The sequence below is a fragment of the Pteropus alecto genome, unplaced genomic scaffold, assembly GCF_000325575.1.
Source record: "Pteropus alecto unplaced genomic scaffold, ASM32557v1 scaffold131, whole genome shotgun sequence".
In the NCBI taxonomy this organism is placed as follows: domain Eukaryota; kingdom Metazoa; phylum Chordata; class Mammalia; order Chiroptera; family Pteropodidae; genus Pteropus; species Pteropus alecto.
In genome coordinates this window covers 2,080,311-2,107,227 of record NW_006434709.1, presented here as the reverse complement: position 1 = coordinate 2,107,227, position 26,917 = coordinate 2,080,311, and the positions used below count along the sequence as shown (strand labels likewise).

Genomic DNA, 26,917 nt, shown 5'->3' with positions numbered 1-26,917 from the left:
GGTACGGGGGGGGTGCGGGGGGGGGGACACATGTCACACATGCACCTGTGGCAAACAGCTTGTCAGAGGGTGTTATTACACCTGCCAAGTGGTATATCCAGAAACAAAGGGCCCAGCTTCTAATTCAGCTGTGTGCAATATTTAGAGAAACCATTATACCAGGAAATAATCCTGCCTAAATAGGGCAGTCCTCACAGGCAGGAATGTAGATAGACCCATTGGCTATGGCCAAAGAATGACCTGTGTCAAAAATGCAGTTTCCTGGGCCCTGCCCCAAATTTAATCAGAAGACTGCATTTCTAACATTCCAAAACCTTAGCTTTGAGTGCCACAGATTCTCTTCATTGGATTAGGAAGATTTTGCTGTGAAGGCCTAACAGCCTCATGTCCACATCAGCCAGTGGGAGTATACTGGATCTGAGAAGAAAAATTCTCTACCATTAGGCAAAGACACACTAGAAACAACAATACAAGACAATAGATGATTAAGTGCCAAAGTGTGTAGTTCAAACCCCAGGCACCAAGGGTGATCACAAACAGCAAAAATTCCAGTAGGAGGAGAATGTTATCCCCGATAAATATATGTTGAGACTTTACAGGGCATCTGCTCCTTTTTTTCAGAGGTACAGACCTGGTTCTGAGAATCCCTGGTGGTAAGGTTGGGGTCTACCATGCACTTTATACCCACTGTGGGGTCAGGCATGCAGTCACTGAAAGGAGCCCAGATTCTGGAGTTAAACCTTGGTTTAAATTCGAGTTCTGCCATTTTCTTGCCTTGGGCAAATTACTCTGCCTCAGTATAAAATGGTGGTAAAAGTACACAGCTGCACTTGTGGAAAAAAAATGAAAGCATGTCTGTAAAGCAGAACAGCACTTACAACACAGTAAACTTCAATATACGTTAGATTGCAAAAAGCCAAAAGGCCCATTTCTGCCCACAATATCTTTGGGCACAGAAGACAGACATTAAAAGGGGAATAAAACAATGCGTACTAAATGATAACCTGAGAGAAGACGGACTGAGGAGCCAGGACAGGTAAGGAGGAGGCACCAGTGAAGACCCAGAAATGGGATTTGGTGTCTACTGGAAATAATGAGCACAACTCAAGTTTGTGTAGAGTAAGAAAGGAATGGTTCATTAGATTGGCCCATTAAACACCAAGCCAAATGGTTTGTGAGGAGTCCCTGAAACTTGCTGGATGAAGTGGTTTAACTGCCCTATGAAAAGTCGGCTTCAAATTTTCCTCAAACTCTTCCTCTTTCCATGCAAAGCTGGCAATAACTTACAAAGATTTAGGCAGCAAAGCATAAGACGAATGGCAAGTTGGTAGTGACACACTGACATAGCAGAGGCTCAGTATTTGTAAAATGAACGTAGAAGAAGGAGCCAATGAAGAAGAAATGGTCATAGTAGCAGGAGAAAAAATAGGATAGTGCCCTTGAAAGGAGTCAAGGAGGAAAGTTTCAAGGCTGATGGAATAACAATAATGCTACAAACAAGTTTAACAGATTTGACTGAACATCTACTCTACATGCAAAATACTTTGAACTAAAACGATGTTCTGGTACAATTGGAAGATGTGCAGTAGCTCATTGTAGTTAGAGCATGGTATGTGGTAAAGGAGGGAAGAGGAGGTGGAGGAAGCCACAAAATCATTTGAGGCTAAATTATAAACAGGCTTGAACGCCATAATAAAGGGTTTGAACTTTGTCCTAAAAACCAGTAGTCTCCAAACATTTTCTTAAAATGTACCTCTTCGATGAAAAGTCTTTGGCATATATCTTTTTACATGTTTGTTTAATTATAAATTATATATACTAGTCATTATGCTTATTTATAAACCATATACAAGCAAATTTAAATATATATATTAGAAAACAAAAACAAATGTCAACAGTTAAGATAAAAACAAATTGAAAAAATTGAAATTAATTTCTAATAGTATTTTTTTTACCCCTACCCCCAGTCATTTTAGAGACCACTTAGATACTGGAGATGACAATTTCAATGTCAAAGACATCCTTAGGGAACAGAATTTCAGAAGAGTGATGGGGAGAAGCCAAATTGCAGCATGAGAGGAGGGCCTGGGGTGTGAGGAATTGGGGATAGGAGTGTAAATGGCTCAAATACTTGATGGTGCAAAGAATAGAAAGAAATGGACAATAACTTGTGGAGGAAGAATTGGGGGAAAGGTTTTTTTGTTTTTTTTTGTGTGTGTATGTGTTTGAAAGGAACCTCACAAAAGGCAGATAATGGGAAATTGACAGAAGACTGAAAATAAAAGCTACAGGTAAGAACTATAGCTAGCAGAGGATCTTCAAGCAGTGAATATCAGGTGTCAGACCAGTGTAACTCTTAGAATTTAATTCACTTTGTCCCCACGCCTATGAAGACTTGCATTTCAGGATTTCTCTCTTTTCTCTTTGGGGCAGCTTGAGTATGTTCTGTCCTCTTTTGAATTGAGGACTAGAATTGATGAGGCCCCTCTGCACTTCTATGTTTCTTGTCACAGCCCCATTCCTACCACCAGCTGTTAGGCCACAGCCACTGTCACAGTCAGGAATGTATGATTAGCCACTGACAAGCACCTGTTGTGTCATAGCCACAGGAGTTGTGCCATGTGTTTAGAAGGCTAGTCTCCCCCAAGTCCTCAGGCTCCTCCCTTGCCCCATTCAACATACACACATGTATACCAATATCACGTGCCCCAGCCAGCAGTTTGACAATGAATCACTACTCTTAGGTTCACCCCTAGAACAGGTACTTATTCTGTCACCTGGAGAGTAAGCAGTGTTTGCCAAGAGCTTGAGGTTTGTGAATTGAACCCACCTTACCCGCTGCTACTCTTGGCTATCCCAGGTAGTGAGCCACATACTGTCCAGCATCTCTGGGCCTGTCACCTGCCAATGAGACAGCACCCAGCCAGATATATAAATAGGCAGTCACTAACAGAGAAGGCTTCCACTGCCAAGTCCCCTGGCCACCTTGCCTGGCCTGGCCACCTGAGGGGCCTTCCTAAAATTCCAGTCTGGCCACATCACTCCCCTGCTTAAAGGCCATCAAATCCCACCTCCACCCATGATATACAAAAGAAAATCCAAACTTTTCAGCATAGTTTACAGACCCTTCAGGATCTGCTCCTACCAACTTCAGCGTATAAGGCCTACCAGTCTCTTATCTCTGCCTTCAGCCTCCTATACAGAACAGCTTACAGTTACCCAAAGTCAATCTGTTTGGGCGTCCTTGTGTTTGGGAAATAATTGTATCTTCATATTTCTGACCCTGGCTGTCTTCTTCTTCGTTACCTGCCTGGGGTTCTGGGGCTCATGCTCTTGAGCATCAACATTCAGCAAAGAAAATTATACTTTGCTAAGAATCAGGAGACCTGAATCTAATCCTAGCTCTGGCATCAACTCCCTGGGTGATCTTGGACAAGGTGCTCCCCGTTTCTGAGTCTTAGTCCTCCATCTGAGAAGGAATAAGATAATACCCATAATTCCCTGACTGCTGTGAGAAATAATACTGCCTTTGTAGGCACCCATCCCTGCTTCTGCATCCTGACACAGGGCTGACTCGATATACAGGTCTTCCGTAAACACTCTAAGAGAGAAAAACGGAAGTTAACAAAAAACCAGCAGCAACAAGCCCCAGCTTGGCATTTTTGGTAACTACTCATGAGGGCTTGATTGAGGAGGAAACAGAAAGACAGGAACTGCCAGAGAATTTTGCTCTGAACATTTTTGAAGATGCTGTCACCTTTAGACTTTATGGGGAAGGAGAGAGGGTAGTAGATGAAAAGGCAAAGGGTGTATGCCAGACAAGGTTACACAGAGGCAGAGTTAGTCCCCTAAGCAGGCCCAAGCCCCCTATTCTTCCTTCTCCTCCTCTTTTGCCCTAACGGTGAGGGCTCTGTGAGAGGTCTCTGACCCACGTCGGTGCCGCCTGGACCTGTGTCCACTAAAGTAGGAAGAGGTTGACTATAGCATCCCCTCTTCTCTACCCAGGACTCCAGACATCTGCCATCAGGCCGAGTACATCTTGGTAGAGAGCTGAGGCAACTAACTACTTCAGTGACAGCAAACACTACCCAGTTAGTCACTTATGTGGTGGAGGACACCAAATTAGTTATTCCCGGAGCAGTGCACCCACTGTGAGGAGGTGCAGATCCACTTCCTTAAACCTGTCTCCATGTGAATGAAAACCTGTGTTTTCATTTGTTAGTTCACCTCTACTTCAAAAAGCACTTTCTGGGCTTGTTCACTGGGCCCTTAAGAGAACCTTCTCCCACTGGCTCCTGACAGGACCTTAATAGCATCTATTGTTGTTATTTCCCAGCCTGGAACCTGAGCAGCTCCAAGCAACATCTTTAGAACTGGCTAACATTAATCAACTTCTTACTATGTGAAACCACTGTTCCAAGGACTTTAAACGAATTAACACACTGAAACTGTAGAACCCTTGTAAGGTAGATATTTTTGTTGTTATTGTTTATTTCTTTTGCTTTTTTATTAAGGTAGTTATTATGTTGATGCCACTTCACAGGTGAGAAAACTGAGGCACACAGGAATAAGGTGACTTGTCCAGAGCTAGTCAACAACAGAGCCAGTATTTGAATACAAGTGATGTGGCCCCCACACTTTTCTCAACCACTATTCTGGACTGTCCCACTAGGCTGTAAAAGTGCCCCTGGGAGAGTCTAAATGGACAGATAGTCTGCACTTTGTTTTATTTCATCTTTAATAACTTTCGATGCTCAGTTTTTCAAGACAGCGATACATATTTTTATAAAACATACACAAATATGTAATACATATGAAGATCCATATTGCTACTGTTAACAGCCCCTATTCCTTATTTTACATACTACTCCTTTAAAGTAGCATATATATACTACTTCTTTAAAAATGGGCTTGCATTCTGCATACTAATTTGTATGCTATTTTTCTTATTAAATTGAGATATTCATATACCATAAATTCACCATTTTAAAGTGTACAATTTGTGGGTTTCAGCATATTCACAACATTGTGCAACCATCACCACTATCTTATGCCAGACATTTTCTTCACCTCAAAAAGAAACCCATACCCATTACCAGTCTCTCCTCATTGCTTACCCATCTGCTTTACCCCAGTCTTTGGCAACCAATAATCTACTTTCTGACTTTACGGATTTACTTATTCTGTACATTTTATAGAAATAAAATTATACAATATGTGACCTTTTTGATGTGTCTAGCTTCTTTCACTAAGCGTGTTTCGAGGTTCATCCATGTTGTAGCATATGTCAATACTTCATTCCTTTTTATGACTGCATGTATTCCAATAGATGACTCTACCACATTTTGTTTATCTATTCACCAGTTGATGGACATTTGGGTTGTTTCCACTTTTTGGCAATTACGAATAATGCTGTTATGAATATTTGTGTACAAGTTTTTGCGTGGACATATGTTTTAATTTCTCTTAGGTACATATCTAGGAGTGGAATTGCTGGGTCAAATGGTAACTCCATGCTTAACTTTTTGAGGAACTGGTATATTGTTTTCCACAGCGGCTGTACCATTTTACATTCCCATCAGCAGTGTATGTGGGTTCTAATTTTTCCACCTTCCTGCCAATGCTTGTTAGTTTCCTTTTTTTTTTCCGGTCACCCTAGTGGGCATGAAGTGGTACCTCATTGTGATTTTGATTTGCATTTCCCTAGGTAGATTTGCATTTCCTTCATTGAGCATCTTTTCTTGTGCTTACCAGTCATTTGAATATCTTCTTTGGAGAAATGTCTATTCCAATACTTCTCCCATTTTAAAAATTGGGTAATTTGCCTTTTTATTGTTGAATTGTAAGAGTACTATATATATTCTATATACTAGAATCTTAACTGATTGATAATTGCAAATATATTCTCCCATTCTGTGAGCTGTCTCTTAACTTTCTTGATTGTGTCCTTTGAAGCACAAACATTTTAAAAAACTTTTTTAAACATTTTAAATTTTGATGAAGTCAAGTTAAATTTTGATGAAGTCAAGTTTGGTGTCATATCTAAGAAACACTTGCTTAATCCAATACTAATGTTTTCTTCTTTTAAGAGTTTTATAGTTCTAGCACTAACACTATAAAACTCTTAAAACATAAGTATAAATTTCATGACCTTGGATTTATCTTAGATCTTTGATCCACTTTGAGTTAATTCTCATATATATGGTCAGAGTAAGGGTCCAAATTCATTTTTTGCATGTAGCTATCCAGTTGTCCCATCACCATGTGTTGAAAAAAACTATTATTTCATTATATATTATTTTTTAACTTAATAAATTATGAACATTTTCACTACAATAAATAATATTTTGCAGTATTTTTTTATTAGCCGTATGTACTCCATTACATTGATGTAATTTATCAATGAATCTCCTATTTACAGACATTTGTTTTCACATTTTGCTGTCTCAAATCATACAGTGGTGAATATATTCACAAAAATATCTTGAGATACGTCTCTGATTATTTTCTTAAAACAAATTAATCGAAAGGCTTTAGATGCATAGTTTGAAAGGGGCAGTTTTCAAACTCTTCCCTTTAAACTCTTAAAAATTATCGAGGTTTTAAAAGGCTTTTGTTTGTGAGAGTAATTTCTAAGTATATTAACTGTCTTAGAAATAAAGAGTAGAACATTTTTAAACATTTACATATTAATTCATTTTAAAATAGCTATAGGAAACCATTAAATGCCAATATAAATGATATATTTTTATTTAAAATAATTTTCCAAAACAAAAAAAATATTTAGTGAGAAAACTGAGTTTTATTTTTTTGCAAATCTCTTTAATGTCTGGATTAATAGAATATGCTGGAGTCTCATGTCTGTTTCTGCATTAATTACACATGATATTACACATCATGTAGCCTCTGGAAGACTGCACGCTACACTAGAGAGAGAATGAAAATGAAAAGGGCAAGTAACATTTTAGTATTGTCAGGAAAATAGTTTTGACTTCTCAGACCCCTCAAGGAGCCATAGAGGTCCCTCACTGCTCTCTGAGAAATACTTCTCTATAGAAAGATTTTACCAAAGTATATTCTTACCACTGTGCCCTTTCCCTGCACCTTCACTAATACCAGGCATGATCTTTTTTTTTTAATGTTTGCTAATTCATTAAGCAAAAAACAAGCTTTGTGATTTTAATTTGCATTCTGTAATTTCTAATAATATTGAATCTTTTTTCATGATTTTTGTAAGTTATATTTTTCTTTTATAAATTGCCTCTTTGTATCATTTGTACATTTTCTTGCAGAGATGGGCATATTTTATCTTAACGACTATAAGAGCACTCTTTATATTCAGGGAATTAGGCCTTGTCATGAATATTGAAAATATTTTTGATGTGCAAGAAGTTTTTATTATTATTATTGTTTTTATACAGGAAAACCTATCAGTATTTTTAATGGTTCTGTCCTTTCCTTTTGCCTTACCCAAAGTCAAATAAATTGTCCTCTAATTTAATTTTCCACCAGCTGTGTGTGAATGTGCCTGTTTAGCCTAGGAAGGAGGCCAATCAGGAGAAAGTTGATTAGCAATTTCATAGTATTAATAAAATCCTCCCATTTTTATTCTATTGATCATTTTGGGTATTACACAATGATCAATGAAAATGAAATCACATCTGAGCAACAAAGAAGATGATCTTCAATGTCATCATCCCAGGACACCTCCCGACCAAATGTTCTTGGGGATACTCAGACCAGGGTGATAAATGTGGAGTTTATTGTTTGTGTGGCAGGTCTCACCTGCTCAGAAGGCTGGAGACTTTTGAGTCCCCTGTTCCTCACAGGGGAGGAGATGACCCACTGGGGTGGGCCTCCTGGCCTCATGCCAACATTGTGGTGCCCAGCAGGGGGCTGTCTCATCGTACCCTGAGTTGGGGCCAGTTTATACCCAAAATTTTAGCAAGGGATTTAGGCATTCAAGAAGTTAAAGCTTTACTAGGGGACAATAGCCTAAGCACTCATGACTTATGTCTTAGGAAGGGATATTTTAAAATAAGAAAAGGAAACTAGAACTTAACAGTCTGACAGGATATTCTAGCTAACCGCAGATTTACAGAATTATAGCTTAGCTACAGAGATCTCCTTTCGTAAATTTTTGAAGATTTCTCCAGTAAATGCTACCTTCTATAGCTTGACTGCTCTCTGAAAAAAGGTAACCAGAAACCATTACAAAGTGGATTTTGTGTCCAAGGTGACTAGGCCCCATTAGCTGGGATTCTCTCAATATTGTTTCCTACATTCTTAACAACACTAGAGATTTTTCTTTGCCAGTCTGGCAGATAAAAAAATGGCATAGCATTGTGTCCATTTTCATTCCTTAAATTACTGGTGAGGGAAAAATATATATATATGTTTCTCAGCTGTTTGCATTTCTCCCTTGGTGAATTACCCATTAACATCTTTTTCTCTTTTTTCTATTGGAGTGTGCGTATTTTTCTTATTGATTGAGGAGCTCATTAAATAGCAAAATATTAACCCTTCTTTATATATACTGCATTTTTTTCTTAGTTTATCGGTTTCTTTTTAACTTCTCTGCAGAAGTTTCTAATGATTAAAAGGCTAAATCTATCAACTTTTAACTCTGGTTTCTATTTTAAGTATCATGCTTAGGAAGTCCTTCCTTCACAACAATTACACAAAATAATTTCCTCTTTTTTCTTCAAGTATTTTATGTTTTCATTTTTTACATTTAAATCTAATTCATCTGAAACTTATTTTGGTAACTGTGGTGGGAAAAGCTAATATTTTTTCCCCCAAAATTGCTGTCTAGCTGTCTCAAGGATATTTATTGAATAATCCAGGAATGACAAATATGTGGTCTGAGTTCAGTCTTCCCCTCCTGGGCCCCTGAAAGACATTTCTAATCAAGTACAGAACTCCTGGCTAAGCCTAGACTAGGCCTCACAGCTCTCCTAGAATTTCAGGCAGCCTCCTCCTACCTGTGAGATTCAGCATCAAGATGAAACTTTTTGTCATTCCCAAGACTAATCTATGTGAGAGGCCTTTATTAGATAATACATTCTTTTGTATTCTAGACTTTCCCTTTTTATTTTAAAAAAAATTTTTTTTAATTAAGTTTATTGGGGTAACGGTTAATACAATTAAATAATTTTCAGGTGTACATTGTAATTTGAATCTGTATATTCTATTGTGTGTTTACCACCCAAAGTTCAGTTTCCTTCAGCTACCATATATTTGATCCCCTTTACCCACTTCCCCCCCTATATTTGACCCCTTTTAACCATCTACCTACTCCCACTTCCCCCACCCCTACCCTCTGGTAACCACTAGTCTACAGTCCATGTCCATGAGTCTCTGTCCTGTTCATTTGTTGCTTTTAGGTTTATATCCCATATGTAAGTGATATCATGGGATTTTCAACCTTTTCTAAATGGCTTATTTCTCTTAGCATGATTATCTTGAGGTCCATCCATGTTGTTGCAAATGGCAGTATTTCATCTCTTTTTATGGCTAATATTCCATTGTATATTTGTACCACAGCTTCTTTAGCCAATCATCTATTGCGGGACACTTCGGTTGCTTCCATGTGCTGGGCACTGTGAACAATGCTGCTATGAACATCAGTGTGAATGATTTTCTAATCTTGCTAAATGTTATTTAAATTTCAAAGTTTTTATTAGGTTCTTTCTTTTAAATTCCAGTTCCAATTTTCAATGTTGTCTGTTATTTCATTGATCATAGAAACCTCTCCAACATTTGTTATTACTTGTCCTGTTGATTATAGCTATTCTAACAAGTGCGAGATGGTATCTCTGTAGCTTTGATTTGCATTTCCCTAATAGCTAGCAATGTTGAGCATCTTTTCAAATATTTGTTGGTCATTTGTATGTCCTCTAGGGAGAAGTGTCTGTTCAGGTCCTCTCCCCATTTTTTGACTGGATCATTTTTGTTGTTGTTGTTACCGAGTTGTATGAGTTCTTTGTATATTTTGGATATTAGGCCCTTATTGGAGGTGTTGCTTGCAAATATTTTTCCCATTCAGATGGTTGTAGACTTTCTCTTTTGTTTTATTGATATGCCTGTCTTTTCTTGTACCTGCCCCACCCTTTTTGGTTATTGCATCTATGAACTAAATAGCAATAACTGATAGCAGAAGCCTTATACCCTTTTCTATACTTTCTTGACTATTCTCTCTCATTTTAACTTCTGACTAAATCTAATGCATTAAAGTACCTCAAAAATAAATTAATTAAAATTTAAAATTCATATTAGATTTTTCCAATTTAGATACATAGTATTTCTTTCTATTTTTAAAGATCCCCTTTATGCCTCTGAATGGTTGTATTCTGATAGGTCATACACATTAGTGGTTAAGTTTATTCCTAGATATTATATATTTGTTGTGACTATCATAAGTGGAATCTTTTTTTTTATCAGTATAGCATCTAACTTCTTATTATTAGAATGTAAGCTTCATGAGAGCAGAGACCACACATCTTTTCTTCATAACTGTAGCCCTAGAGCTTAAGAAACCATGCCTCCACATTATAGGCTTTCAATCAAAGTTTTTAAATGAGTGAAGGAATAAAGGCATAAAGCACTGCTATTGTCTTAGTGTGTCATTAATTTGTAACAGGTAACCTTGCTAAATTATTTGATTTGCTTTGTTTTTCAAGTGATTCTCTGGAATTTTCAACATCCATAAATATTGATAATTACCTTTATCTCAACATGTATTGTTCTTATTTATTTTTCTTATAAGACATTGAATCTAATACATCTTTCTTTCATATTTCTATTGTCCTTTCAGAACTATTCTAAGTAATAGTGATGGTAGTGGGCACCTTTTCTTATTCCTCACTTGGCTGGTAATACTTCTAGTGTTTCAGTATAATGACTAGAAGAAGAGTATATTTGATGGAAAAAAATAAAATGGGTTCCATTTTGGATATGTTCAAGGGGTATTATTAGTGTGGAGATGTCCAGTGTACTGCTGGACATATAAGATATCTGGATGAGAGACAGATATTTGAGAGTTAATATTATATAAGTAGTGGTTAAACCCTTGAGATAGATAAATTCACATAGAGAAAAGGCCAAGGATAGCACTGGGGAATACCAATCTCAAGTATGAGTAGAGAAAAAGAAAACTATCAAAGAGATAAGTGGAAATTCATAAGGAGGAGTCACAGGAGACCAAAGATGAGTTTCAAAGAAAGGAAGTGATCAACACAGCCAAAGAGTGAAAAAAGAAAGATAGAAAACAAACCAAGGATTTAGTATCTAGGAGGTCACCAATGACCTTAGGGAGTGTCAGCAGTGTCAGTGTTGTAATAGCACTGAAGTCACTTACAGCGGGTTGAGGAGAGGTGAGAAAGTGCAGACTGCCATAAAGACTCCTTCACGAAGCTTAGCAGGGAAGAGAAGCCTAGAGACAAAGTACTAAATTGAAAGGGACACAGAATTGAGGAATAATTATTCAGGTGATACAGTAGTCCCCATATCTACAGCAGAGTTCCAAGACCTCCCGTGGATGCCTGAAACCACGGATAGTACCAAAGCCTATATATACTATGTTTTTTCCAGTACATATATAACTATAATAAAGTTTAATTTGTAAGCTAAGCATGGTAAGAGATTAACAATAATAAAATAGGTCAGTTATAAGAACATACTATAATAAAAGTTATGTGAATGTGGTGTCTCGCTCTCTCAAAATATCATACTGTACTCATCTTTTCACCTAAAAGAAGCACTTTATAGCTTCTCTGTGTCACATCTGAATTGTCGGCATCACTACTCTTATACTTTAGAGCCATTATTAAGTAAAATAAGGATGATTTGAACACATACTTTAGAGCCATTATTAAGTAAAATAAGGATGATTTGATACTGAGACAGTTGATCCGATAACTGAGACACTACTAAGTGACTAACGGGATAGTGCCATACATGCTGGAAAAAAGGGATGATTCACGTCCCGGGCAGGATGGAGCCAGATGGCATGAAATTTCATCATGCTACTCAGAACAGTGCTCAATTTAAAACTTATGAATTATTTATTTCTGGAATTTTTCATTTAATATTTTCGGGCCAAGGTTGACCGCGGGTAACTGAAACCATGGAAAGAGAAACTGTATGTAAGGGGGAACTACTGTAATGACACAAGGCTGTTTTTATGTTGAAAGAGAAAAGACAGTGAAACACTAAAAGTTTGAGAAAGAGACAGAGGGAGAATACAAGCCAGCAAAGCACAGAGCATGTGGAAGGGAAGGGCTCCCTTGCTGGGGACCCTGTTTAGCCTCAATCTCCACTTTCCTTGAAGTGGGAAGGAAATATGTAAGATGAGTAAGGATCGATGCCTCAGGAGAAAATAATTTCCCACCTCTGTCCTTTCTCAACTAGACTGGCAGAGGAAGGAGAGTGGGAGCCAGAGAGCGGTGGAGGTGTAGAACCACTGCTCTTGGGCCTGCTGCTGACTGGGGAGGAAGGAAGTGCTGCTGGGCAGAGGTTAGAGTTCTGGCTGAAACTGGAAATCATAAATCCACCTGGTCACAGAGTTAAGGCCACAAGAGATTCTGATTTAATTGGTCTGGTTTTTGGCCTGGGCATCAGGAATTTAAAAACCTGCCCCAGTGACTTTAATGTGCAACCAACCGTGGCTGAGAATTGCTGGGCTCAAAAAGTAAATGTGTGCATACAAAGTCTGAATCTCTAACTCTAGGTGAGAGGACAAAGAGGCTCTGCTGCCCTGGCTGAAGCAGGCAACCCTGTGGGGGCTGTGGCCATCCCCCCAATCATAGGAGGATGACTTCCTGCCTTGTTGTGCCCTTCTATCAGGATCTGAATTCCTCTCTAACCTCCTGCCTTAAGTGAAACCACAGTGAGCTTCCCTCACAGAGACCCAGCAACCCCTGGTATGGCAGTGGGGGCCAGTTTGGGGGATGTGATAGTAACTATAGCAAACAACATGCTTTCCTGATTAAGAACCAAGCCATCGACCTGGTTCACTGCGTGCGCGCGTGCATATTTGTGTGTGCGTGTTTTCGAGCTGCCGATTCAACAGAAAAACAATAGCAGCTCTGAGACTGGCGCGGAGGTTTAACAAGTGACTACAATGACTCATGCCGCTTGGCTGTGAAGGCCATGGGGCTGCCACCCTTAGTGGGGCAGGGTCTGGGTCGGAAGAGTTGCAGGTATAGTGGCTCCTGTGAACTTCCCACCATGCTCCTGGGCAGGCTGCCTTTTGGGCCAACCGAATATTTTTGTAAAAATTAAGCCAGAAAATGTAACTTTTTTCTTATGGCCACAAATTTCCTGGCACAAGCAGGCAAGCTGAAGAATGAGGCCGATGGATCTTTCAAAGGCATGGAATATTCGCACGAGGATCGAAGTTTACAATATTAGGCCAAAAACTATCCTTTTTTCAAAAAGTGCTCAGGTTGGAACAAGAGAAGGCCTGGGCAGAGCATGCATGCCCCTGTGAGGAAGGGTTGGGAGACAGGACCCGTCCAGAGGAGCACGTTTAATGGAAACTTACAATGTGCAGGTTTGGGGACATGAAGGAAACATTAAACCTGTGCTGTCCAACACGCTGTCACTTGTCCCACATGGCTGTAGAGCAGCGAATGGCTAGTCTGAATTAAGATGTAAAATACATACCAGATGTCAAAGATAGTACAGGAAAAAAAAAGGTGTAAATAGTTCATTAATAATTTATTAATATTTTTTAATACTAACATGTTGAAATGACAATATTTGTATTTTGAGTTAAATAACCTGTGTTATTAACATTAATTTCACCTGTTTCATTTTACTTTTTAAAATATGACCACTAGAAAATTTGAAAGGATGGATCTTTGGCTTCTACATTTCTGTTGCACAGTGCTGCCTATGCGACATCAACCAATGAACTTTTATTGAACACCTACTTTGCCCAAGGAAGCATGAAGGGACAAAGCTATAAATAATAATAGAAATAACAATAATAGCTCCAGGTTTTACAAAGTTGACTACTTGCTAGGCACTTTGCACTGACTTAGTAACTTGTTGTAAGTAAGAAAGTGAACTGGATTCCAGAACCTCCATTACAAACCAGTTGGCCAAACTGCCTCCCTGGCAGCAAAAACTGAGGTCTAGTTGGGGTGCATCACAGATACAAGCCCTGACACAACAAAGATGCTTTCACACAGTAGAGAATACACAAGTTAAAAAACCATTTTCAAGAACACATACACTTTAAATACTTTTTAATATGATCGAAACACACAGCAATCGATCTTCAGTCTATTTACAATTTTTTTTTTCAAAGATTGCAAACTTTTTTAACATGCTTGTCAGAATAAGAGATTCAGGACATGACTTTGGGAAAGAGCAGTGGTTCTCCACCTAAGTTAGCTACCCAGTGTCCTCATCCGAGGAGCTGCAAAAAGGCCTGCTGCCTGGGCCCCACCCCCACAGATTCTGATGTAATTAGTCTGGTTTGGGGCCTGGGCTTTAGAATTTTTAAAGAGTGCCTAGGTGATTCTAATGTTCAGCCATGGATGAGGTTTACTGGAGTCAAAAGTTAACTGGTCCATATGGAGACTGGATCCTCCAAAGCCAGGCTCCCTTAAAGGCTGAGCATTTTGACTTAAGCTCTTTCTGAATTGGTGCAGTTGTAAAATATAGTTACTTTAGGGCACATTCTGTTCAGTTTTATTCATCTCTCAAGTTTTATTTATTATAAACCTATATACCCACATACACACATATTAGTAGATGTAAGCAGTAGGAGATTGTGGAAAGTACACTGGACATAATGCCAAGAGCATTTGCAACGAGTAGTAAATAAGCCCTAGAGGTTGATTGATTGGTTAAATGTATTTTTTTTTTTTAGCCCTAGAGACTTAATGCACAGTATAGAGAATATAGACAACAATATTTTATTATAACCATCAAACTTACTAAGAGACCAGAACTTAATGATTTCAACTACTAAAAAATAATAATTATGTATCGTGATAGAGATGCTAATTTTCACAATGACAATCACATTAAAATACATAAATGTATTAAATTAACATGCTGTACACCCCAAATTTACGCATTATATGTCAAATATTTTTCAATTATAAATAAAAAGCCCCAAGCAGTTGTCTTCTAGATCTGGTTGGCCACATCTGAGATACCAATTTCCCCATCTATAAAACGGTGGGTTGGCCTAGATAAGCGTTAGGAGCTTCCAGAGTAGACATTTCAGGATTCTAGATTGAGGTCAGACTCTGCCCTAGATTTTGTGTCTGATCCCACAGGCAGAGAATAGGGCTGGTTCCCTTGCTAGTGATCCAATAATGCTGCCAAGCTATAGTGGAGATTCCCTCCACCTTTTTTTTTTTTTTTTTCCCCCAAGACTTCACCTTTGAAATAGGTATTTCCATCTGCATCCTATCATGCCTATTCCATCCACCCCACCCCCATCCCTCTTCATGTAAATCAGCCTGGGGAATCAGATCTTGGAGAAACTTTGATCTCTTTATCTGAAAGCACAAAGATAGCATTGCAAAGCCTGCTGCTGGTGTGGAGGTGGCATAGTCAGGAATACTTCACATTTTTCTAGAGAGTTTCATTCTTACAATATTCTCAGAGGAGGGACCTTCTCCAGCAAGGCCATGAGGAAACTGATAATGGAATGAGGGAAAAAAGGCAGCCTGGGTGGAAGAGAGGCTTCCTTGAAAGGAAATATCAGCAAATTCTGATATGCAAAGTCTTGAAAAATCCATATCACAGTCACTTTGAAAGAACCTGGGGCTGGGCTATGTACTTGGCTTTCTCACTGTGCAATTTTAAAAGGACATTTCAAGTTTCCAAGCTACTAAGTGCAACAGGCCTCTCGCTGAGCCCCCGAGTCCTATTTTGTGCCTCTCCAGCCCACCATCTGTTTGCGTTGCTGCCAGGGCTTGCTCTGAAATGCATGTCTAACTGTGTCACTCTCTAGTTTAAGACCGGACTCCAACTCCACTCCCACCCCACTGCTTCCGTTACTGTAGAAAAATAAAATCTAAACTCTTCTCTGTGTCATTGGAAGCCCTTCAAAATCTGTTCCCTGACTACAAAGGTGCAGATCAGCACCTTTCTCCTGCTCTCCAGCCACTGAACCCATTGTGCTGGGTTCATTGAACCCTCTAGACAGCACAAGCTCCACCAGGAAGGACAATGGTTTGGCCACTCTGGCTCGTTCATCCCCCAGCGCCCATCCTAGTTTCTGGGAGTAGGCTCAGTAAAGGTTTGATGCCTGAATGACCAACCAAATAGACAACCATGTAAATTAAGGACCTTGTATTGAGCAATTCCTAAATTCTAGCACTAACTTTTAAGAACTGTTCTGGGGGCAGAGCTGAAAGCTGCTTAGAACTTGACCCAGTTCATACAAATAGTCACTGCAATTTCTAATCCAGAAAAATTGAAATAGGTGGTCTGACAAAGGGTTTAGAAAGGTTTTTTTTCATTTTAGTAAATCATAAAATTTTTCGTGAATATTTAGTAAAATTTTTAGTAAAACATACAAATTTAAATTACAATGCAATTAAACATTTTAAATCACACTAAAAACAAGACCATCCTATGGTTGCACAACAATGTGGATGTACTTAACGTCACTGAACTGTACGTACACTTAAAAATGGTTAAGATGGTAAATTTTATGTTATGTGTATTTCACCACAGATTTTTTTAAAGGATCATTCTGAATGTGCAGTTGCTATCACCGTGTCCTCAACCCTTCTGTTCTGGGAGATTTCGAGGTGATCAAACAAAATCCTTTTGAGTAGGAAAAGTATTAACTCTTTATTTCTAAAGGGTATAGAGATAGTGAGGGTTCTTGGTTTAATAAAATGTTCAAATGTACATTTTACTTAAAGTGCCTTACTATCACTAATTTCAAGCTTCAGCTATTTGTCATGCAGCTCAGGACTAAGAAATAAGCAAAAATAGCCAACGAGTTACCAAAATAAATGTCACTTGACTTATTAAAGAACCAATTTTATGACATAGGTGATCTCCATTTCATAGTCAAGGCAATTAAGGCTCAGGATAACTTCCCTAATTTACATAGCTAGTCAGTTAAAGAAACAAGATTCAAAACTACCCTAGGTTTGGAAAGAGTTTAAAAAATATATAAAAACCAAATCAATGCTCTTTCTACTTCACCATGCCTCTACTTTCTGGATGCTATTATATTTATAATGGTTTTTTTGTTTGGCTTGGTTTGGTTTTGGTTTTAGGGTCTTTTGAGTCCTTCCAAAGCAACTTTGATGACCTGATCCAAATGGGACTTTATTGGAAGGAGACTGAGGTGATGCAAAGAGCTGAAAGAAGAGCTAACAAACAGGGCTGTACTGGCAGAAACCAGGCAGCTGGGGACCTTCTCTCTAGCATGCAGTGGTTCATGTGACCAGGCCCAAGCTTGCCAGGCTCAGAGACTCTCCGTTCAGGTTTCAAATTCCCAAGAGAGAGAATCTGGTTTGCCTGCTTAAATTAGGTGTCTTCAGCCTTATCAGTCAGCTCTGCCTAGGGAAATGGGAGTCCTGGACCCCAGATATGACCACTGGGCCTCAACCTATGGTCAGCTCTTATCAGAGAAAGGGGGAGTCCCTGTGGGCAAGGAAGACCCCCAAGTGTGTCCCAGCAGGAAATTTTCTGGGTGACTAAGAAAGGAATAGGAGAGCCATATCACTCTCACCCCAAGAAGCTCTTGTAGAAATGTTCTGAGCCATAAATTCAGCCTAAGCTTTGTTCCATTCATTGTTTCATCATTATCTGGTGTTGCAAACTTGGGGAGCACATCTGCAGTTTTAAACTCAGTGGACCCCTGCAGCAAGGTGACTACTCTGGAGCTTATCTTCTAAACCTTGGGGGTTTAGGGGTCAGAGGGATGCTCAGAGCAAGGAAAAATGAAGGCATCCAATCTGGAAAGCTCAGAGTTGCCTAGGAGGTAGGCTGTGCTCATTTTCCAGGAAATTCCAAGTACTCTCTTTAAGAAGAAAAAAAGGTATGCCATGCATTTGACTACAGTTAGCTGTGTGTTTGGGTTCATTGCATAGAAACCCATGCACAGCCAGTTCTCACAAGCAATAATCAGAGGTGACTGGCCTAAATTCCAAACTCATTTAAGGCTATTACAACCATATGGTCTAACTGGAGTCCAGCTATAGACACAAATCACTAACCAAATTAAATGGCCAATAGTTCAGCTAGCCATTCAAAGTCAGGAGGCCTGTATGTGAATTAACAGCAACACTAACTACCATTATATAACACCTTCCTGCTATTTCAGTTGTATTCCTCCACAATTCTAATATAGCTGCTATTATTATAACCATTTATGGATGAGAAAAATGAGGCACAGAGGAATTTTGACTCGGCCCTGACAGAATACTGGAAAATCCCAGAGGGAATGAGGACTTGAATTCAGGTCTTCTGACCTCAATCCTAGGCTAATGTCCCTTATAAAGCCTTTCTAATAGATTCATCACTTCTTTTTTTTTCCCTTTATGCCATCAGCCTTCTTTCAGAGTATGTTACCTAATCATGCTCTACCTTTAAACGGAGGGGCTGGCTTCTCCATGCCAGGGTAAATGTATGTTCAAAGAATGCATTGGATTAGTTTCTCTGCCTGAGAAAATAGGCTCTAATTGCAAGAACAGCTGAGCTGGAGCAGATCCTGTTGACCATTTGTTGCCAAATTCCAGATTACACAGTAGACAAGAGGAGTTTTCTAGGACTACATTAAAGTGAATATAACTAGAGTGAGGATTTCAGGACCATGGAACTATAAAAAACGTCAGGCTTGAAATCCAAAACCAGGGTTTTTGCTTTTGCCTGTTAGATGTCACTTACAGCTTAGTTTGACCTCAGTTCTTGTACACGGGTCTTCAATAATCTCTATGGATTGATAATTGTCTGGCCTCTCCATCACCCCCTTGGAGTGGGAGATGACTGAAAGTGGCATTAAAGTGGGTAAGATTTGAGGGGAGAGAGAAAAGCAGCTCTTCAGGGTTCAGATTTGTGTTTTTCAAATTCTGGGTCAAGGCTCCATTGATGGGTTAAATCAATTTACTGGATCAAGACTGACACCTTTTTTTTTTAATGAAAGAGAGTAGGATAGAATTAGTCAAACAGGAAATATCAAACTATATCATATGTAGTTAGAGTAAGTAGTGTTTCATGAAGTATTTTTAAATATTTTTTTGGGTAGTGGTTTGCAATGCAAAATGTATTTTTTACTTCAAGTCACAGTAAAAAAAAAAGTTTGAAAGCCACCGGCTAGGTGGATTGAGAGCTGGAAAGTCGACTCCACTTAATACTCTGTCAGGGAATATCACGGAACTACTTAAAACTTGCCACCTAACATAGGAAACCAAAACCAAAAACTGCAAAGAAAAAGATTTAGAAGCTTGGTTTCCTAAATATTTATAAATTTTTACGTTAAAAAGTGTAAAACAAAATTGAAAGGTAAAAAATAAACTGAAAAAAAGTTCGTACATACATGTCAAAGAGTAAATGTTCTTAATATAAAAGTGATTATAAATCGACAGGAGAAAATGTCTAATATCCCAACAGAAGAAAAAAGGGCAGAGACAAATTATTAAAAAAAGAAAGATGAAAAGATGTCTAACTTCATCAATAATGTCAATTAAAACAAGATATTTTTCACTTCTCCCAATGTTTTTAAATACCCACTTTTGTCAAGGATATAAGAATATGAACGGCATCACGTACAGCTGGTAGGACTATAATTAAATAAACTGAAAGAAAAATTGGCAATACACACCAGAAGCCTTGAAAATTATGTACCCTTTGGCTCAAAATTCTTCTTCAAATAATTTATCTCAAGGGAGCAATCATGGGTGTGTTCAAGGTTGCCTACAATAGTAAAAACTTAGAAAACACCCTGTCCAACAATAGAAATGTTTTGATCTCCTTCATGTAAAAAGTTAAAAAATAAATAAATAATAAGCACATGTGTAGCAGAGTTCCCTAGCAAAGCCTGGCCTGGGCCTAAAGTTTGGGCCATTTGTGGGGCTGGAAGTCTGATGACTCCTTTGGAAGTTCAGTTTCCTGAACTGACAGGTGAAGAGGAGGTGGGAGGAGTTTGGAGAATGTAAGCTTAGGGGCTGGGAAAGGTAGACAATGGGACTGTTGATTTTCAATGAATAGAGAGGTTTGAGAGAAAAACAGGAAAGCTGTTTTCATGAGAGATTTTAAGTCTAGGGCCTGGGGCTAACAAAAAAGATATAGCTATGGTGATTAAAAGTGTCCTGGTGAAAAGTAAAGCAGCTAAGAGGGTGTAGGGAGTGTGGGAGATGGGGGGACTTTGAAAGTTTATTTAGGATGGTGAGGGAAGACCCCTTTGATGAGTTGACATTTGTCAGAGACCTGAAGGAAAGGTGAGAACCACCAAAGGAGTCCAGGCGGAGGGAATAGCAGTGCAAAGGCCCTGAGGCAGCAACATTCTTGAGTTTGAGGAACAACAAAGAGGCAGTGTGACTGGAGTGCAGTGAGCACAGGAGAAATTGGGAGAAGACAAGGTCAACGAAGTAGCCAGATCAGGTCATGTAAGACATTGTAGCCATTCCAAGGATTTGTCTTTTATCCTGAGTGAGATGGGGAACCACTGTGAGATTCCATGAATAGAGGAGGGACATGACTTGACTTATGCTTTTAAAGGATCATGCCATGAAATGCAATGTAGAGAACACACTTGGGGGCCTAAACTGTGTGGGGGCTGAAGATAGAAATTAGAGACTAAGTAGGAGGCTACAGCAATAATCCAGGCAGAAGGCAATGGCTTGGAACAAGGGGATAGCATTAGAGGTGCTAAGAAGTGTTCACATCCTGGATATATTTTGAAGGTAGACTGGCAGGATTTGCTAATGGATGGGTGAGATGTGTGGGATTATGTGTATGTTTGTGTGTGTCTGTGTGTGTAGACATTGGGACCCCACCTCATATCAAGTGAATCAGATTCTCTGCAGATAGTTCATGGTTATTTCTTAAAAGCTCCCCAGGAGATTCTAATGTGCAACCAAAGTTGAGAATTACTGCTCTAGGTTGGTAAGGTTATAGGAGACTTTTATTATTTTTCTAATCTTTATTTTCCACATTTCCACAGTAAAAGTTGTAATAAGGGGAAAGGATTCTTTAAACAAAACATCTTCCTTCCCCCACCCTGGGTATAAAATGTGGGTAAGAAAATAATGATATAGCTTTATTTTAATGGTCATTTCTCCACTTGATAAATTCCTACCATCATTCCATGGCCAGCATAAATGCCATCTTCTCTCTGGAGTCCATTGAGCTTCCCCAACCACCTGTGATGGCTCTTTTTTGCCCACTCCTGTGACCCATGACCCCCTCTTTTTGGAACTTAGTTCTCCAGTGTTTGTACTTGGGAGTCCGCTTTTTGGCTGGAGGGAGCCTTTCCTGTAAACTCACTCTGGAAACTGTCAAAGTAGGCTCTAAGAGGTTCTATTAGTCTGAAGTCCACAGTCCAGCTGAGAGAAATGGTGCAGAGAGGACCCTGGAACGTCATGCCATGGGGACACAGGGGGAGGCCAAAGGCTGCCCCTCGATCTGGGACAGGCTATGGCCTCCCTTGAGGTACCAGGCTCCTGGTTCATCTGTCCTGCATCCCTGACTCCTGAGAGGCAGGGAGTGAGCCATCTGAGTAAGATGCAGCCCCTGGAATATGTCCCAAGTTCTCTGGCACTAGGTGCCCCATTTGGAGGTCTAACAGAAAGCTAGGAGGAGGAGTGGTAGGAAAAGCCTCTTCTCCTCTAACACCTTCTCTCCGCAAACTCTATTTAGTATCCTGCCTTTTAAACTTTTATGTTATGGCTAGCTTCCCACAGCAATAAGTATTCTAACAAAATATAGTTTTAATGACCACATATTATTCCCATTAACCATAATCTAATCATTTCCCATTGTTCAAAATTTTGGTTATTTCTAGTTTTTACTATTATATTTAATACCATCTAGTAATTGATCTAAAAGGAAAAATTAGAATGGAGTCCCCAAATTTTGAGACTGTACTCAAGAGGAAAAACTCTTTCATTTTCCATAGTTTTCCCCACCTTCTTTTTAAATTCTGCTTTGGAAAAGCAATCACTCTTGCTAGCATCTGAGTAATATTTATCTTTACTATCACATTTACTATTACTATCTGTAGATAGCTTTACAGTTCACAAAGCAGTTTCTCATATATTATCTCATCTAATTGACACAACCACACTATGAAATAGGTTATTATTCCCATTTTACATTTGGGGAAATGAGGCTCAAAAACACTATGTGACATGTTCAAAGTAATACAATTATTTATTGTCAGAGCTGGGATGGGGGCCGAGGTCTTGGGACTCCCCAAACCATATCAAAGTAACCATGTACAAAGTACTATGCTAGGGATCATGGGGGAGAGCAGATGGTGGTAGAAGGACAGGTCCATGGAACAGCTCTACCAAGACAGAGAGGCCAGTGCCATTAGTAAGATAAAGTGCTACAGACTGAGGCTTGCAAGGTCAAAGCAGTTCCTCTAATTTGGGCTACTGTAGAAGGCTTTTTGAGAAAAACCACAACTGAAATCAGGGCTTCAAGAACGGGTAGATCTGGGTATTCTGAATAAGAAGGAGGGATTTCCAGAGGCACAGAAAGAGGAAAATGGAAAGTATGGATGATTGGGGAAAGGGCCAGCATAGGCAGTGGAGATGGGAGAGGAACAGAACTGTAACAGTAGCCTCACAAAGGCTAGAGCCAGAAGGCCTTGGAGATCATCTGGTAAGGAAACCAGAGATGTGGAGCGATTTGCACAAGTTGGTACCAGCAAGGAAAGGGCAAGTCTAGATTTTCTACTCCGGCCTCTGGTTACCCAGGCCAGTACTTCCATCCAATAAACTTAATCTCCTAAAACTAAGCAGCCATTTCCTTGGAAGAGTATTTGCTATGGAATACTAAATCAATAACCAGTGGCAAGATCTTGTGAGGGTAGAGCCAAGAGGCAACTGCAGTGCCTTGGCAAGGTGACAAATGAAGCCCGAAGGTGGGGTCAGAGGAACAAAGAGGAAGGACTGGATAAATAAATATTGCAAAGGCTGCACTGTCAAGGCCCAGCACCTGATCAGATATGGGAGGCAATCTAGGGGAAGGGACTAGATAAGCGTTTTCAACCCTCTGGAGAAAACTTCAGTGTAAGAAGAGCAGAGGGGAGAACGGGTGGGAAATTGGCGAGGAGCCAGAGAGAGCGGCATTGCAGAGCAATCTGCACCTTATGCTACTGTTTGTGAAATAGATATACAATGCTATAATTCTCCTGGAAAAATACACAGGAAAGTGGTATCAGTCGTGGCTTTGGGGGAGGGGAATGAGTGGTTAGCAGCCAAGGTCAGCTAGCTCTCCCTTTTATATTATATCTTTGGGTTATGAGCTACGGGCATATAGCTAATAGCAAAATAATTTGAAAATGTTTTTCAAGTTGTGTAGTAAATGGAAGGAAAGCAACATGACAAGAAGTAGCAGGTTCTTTTTTCCTTAGGATGGGGAGATTCGAGAACCTCTGGAAGATGAAATTGAAAATATGAAAGGGAGGGGCGAGGTTAAAGAAGGGGGGCGGTGAAATGAGAGAAGGCTGAGGCCCAGGAGGAAGTTATCTTGCAAAGGAGGAGAAAAGGCCTACTGTAGGAAAATGGAGACTGCATCGCGTGTGGATTCCAGCTGGGCGGAAAGCAGGCGCTGTTCTTATGATATTTACACCGTGGGACCCGCAAAATCCTCCTGAGCCTGAGAAGAACAAGTTCTTACGGAAATGTTCCGAGTTTAGGGGCTGTATATTCAAGGCAGCACCGTTTATGGTGGTAAGACAGAACAAAGGAAAGGGCATAAACGACAGATCTATTAAATGAACTGAGGTGCCTTTATGCCATGGATTAATATTCAGCCATTAACAGAGTGGGTCCCAATTAGGATTTGGCGTTTCGACGGTGTACTAGAAAAGCAAGAGGCAGGGCGGCGTATGTTATATGATGCCATTTTAGAAAACAAAAGGAAACACAGCGCACCCGCGCCCGTGTCTGATTTGGCTTGGGCCATCATGGGGGAAATTACAGAAGTATATACTTAATGCTGGTTAAAATTGGGGTAGTGAAAGATGAGGAAGAGAAAGAGGGGGGAAATCCTTAATACTTACAGAGTAAAAGAAGCAAGTGCAAAACAAAACCCAAAACACCTAGGACCCCAGGATCGGCGATAAAGACTCAGAGGCAAGGAGGATCCCCGGGCGCCCGCAGAGGAGCCACACACCGGTGGAGCCTCCCAACAGCCACGCCAGTGCGGATATTTTCCAATTCGTGGGCGTCGGCGGGGGCGGGGGCGTGGGCGCGAGCGTGTGCAGCGCGCGGCTTTGGGTTTCTCTGAGCTCTTTGTTAAAGGAGAATGGCGAAAAGGGGGAGGGAGCAGTGCGCCGCCAGCGTTGGAAAGGACAATCGTGGGCTGCGGGGAGCTGAGGCGGGCAGGCAAGGGCACACGGGCTGAGGGACCGACCGGGTTCCTGGGCCGCCACTCGGCCCCCACTCGGCTCAGCCAGGCCCAGCTTCCCCCGGTCACGCAGTGGGCACTCCCCTGCCTGGCCTGGAAGCCAGTCGGGCTGCTGCTGTCACTGCCTAAACAAAAGGCGCCTATGCCTGGGCATGGAGCGCAAAGAGCGCAAAGGGCGCAGGGCGCTTACTATGGGCCCTCCCCGCCATCTGTCCCTGACGCTCAGGCTCCCACTCTTCAGATCTCTCCCCCAAGCAGACACTGCTCTCTGCCCTGCCCCCTTTTCTTTAACTCCTTCCCGCAACCCTGATAACTTCTGATCTACTTTCTGTCTCTAGAAATTTACCTATTCTAGTTATCTCATATACGTGGAATCATAGACTTGTCTTTTTGTGTCAGGCTTATTTTGCTTGGCATAATGTTTTCAAGGTTCATCCATGTTGTAATATGAGAATGGCACTCTTTTTTAAAAATTGTGATAAAATGTACCACTTTAACCAACTTTAAATGTACAGTTTAGTGACATTAAGTACATTCACATGGTTGTGCAACTGTGGCTATTATCCATCTCCAGAACTGTTCCATCATCTCAAACGGAAACTTCATACTGGTTAAACAGTAACTCTTCCCCAACCCCTGGCAACCACCATTCTACTTTCTGTCTCAAGGAATTTCAGGGCATCACTTTTCTGGGTTATCTGCAATGGCAGTGTTCCCATTGTAGGGAGTTGAGGGAGACAAAGCCATATATATACTGGAGAATATCCGCATGTGGATGACAAGGATGGCAAAACCTAGTCATATGAGAAAGAGTGGAAGGGACTGAGAATGTTCAAGAAAGTGAAGTTCTGGGATGATTTTAATTCATGTTTTAAAAAAAAAACCTGGAGGTTTTATTTTAACAATTTTAAAGGAAGCCAACGGTGCGATGTAAGTGGGAGAGACGCAAGGGATGATCAAGACTGTCTTGACACAAGTGAAGGATGGCAGTGTATGAAAGTGGTTGGAACTGTCCTGTCAACAGAAATCTAATCTGATTCATATTCTAAATTTTCTAGTAGCCACATTAAAGAAATAAGAAACAGTAAAATATTTTACTTAGCCCAATGTATTAAAAATACTATTTTAATGTGTAATAAATTCAAGAATTAATAATGTGACATCTCCAGTTCTTTCTTTCATAATTAGTCTTTCAAATTAGGCTGGTCACATTTCAAGTGTTCAATAGCCGCCTATGGCTACTGTATTGCATAGTGCAGAGTTGGAACCTGGGACTTGGGTGTCAGGCAGGTCTGGGATCAAGATCCATATTCCATCCCTTCCTAGGCTGGGTGACTGGGCAAATTACTTACTCTCTCTCATCTGTTTCTTCATCTATAAAATGGAACTAACAACAGTACCTACTTTATAAGGTAATTGTGAGAATTAATGGCACATAAAACACTTAGTACATGCTCAGTAAATGTTGATGATTATTAATGGTAAATTAGGTAATTATTAATTTGCATTCTCATCAGATGATGTGGCTTGAAGACATTCCAGAGGAACAAAGTTAAAAGACAACGGATAAAATGGGAAAACCTGTTTGCAACACATATGACAAACAAAATGTTATATTTTATGTGTAGGAAGCGCATGCAAATAAATAAGAAAAAGTAATATGAATGGGAAATACACAAAAGGAGACAAGTGATTTTTTTTTTAAAAGGAAGACCCATTTGAAGTAAGTTCAACTCTCTAGGAACTGAATAAACACAATATCATTGTTGAGTAAAAACTAGCAACAATCAGGATTTCATGGCACCCAATACCGAAAAAGGTATGAGGAACTCTCTTTTCAAATCAAGATTTTCTGAAGTTTTGATAGTTAGATCTGATCCCATATTATCAGGATAAACAAGCCGTGTTCTTGCTTCAAGGGGGAACAAGCTAAACAGCCTTTTCTATCACACCTTTTTCCTCTTCTAAAGGAAGCTCAACAGCCAACAAATATATTTTAACAAGTTTGATTTTTTTTCCTTATCACATGTGCAGTCATTTTACATTTGTTTTGCTAATAGTCCTTTACCACTAGGGTTGACATTTCTCATGGCTTGAAATAGCCCAAAATTCTTCCAAATTTAGGCAGGGCTAACTTATATTCTTACTTAAGCCCCAATATCCCCAGAACATTCTTAGACTTCTGGCTAATTCCTGGAATGCTCTAGTTGCCAGTAGGGTTAGCTACATAATTTGTGGGGCCCAGTGTGAAATGAAAATGTGGGGCCCCTTTTTCATAAAAGAAGACAAAGCTTTTTACTTTTTTCTTCATTCACTCTCTCAACCTGTCATGGTGATTTTTATT

At 39.8% G+C, this 26,917-nt stretch overlaps 1 long non-coding RNA gene across 1 annotated transcript in view; it reads right to left on the bottom strand.

The window, feature by feature from the left end:
• Nucleotides 1-26,917, bottom strand: part of LOC102889557 — a 113,059-nt gene that overhangs the window by 85,922 nt on the left and 220 nt on the right. The gene's annotated exons all lie outside the window — the stretch shown is intronic.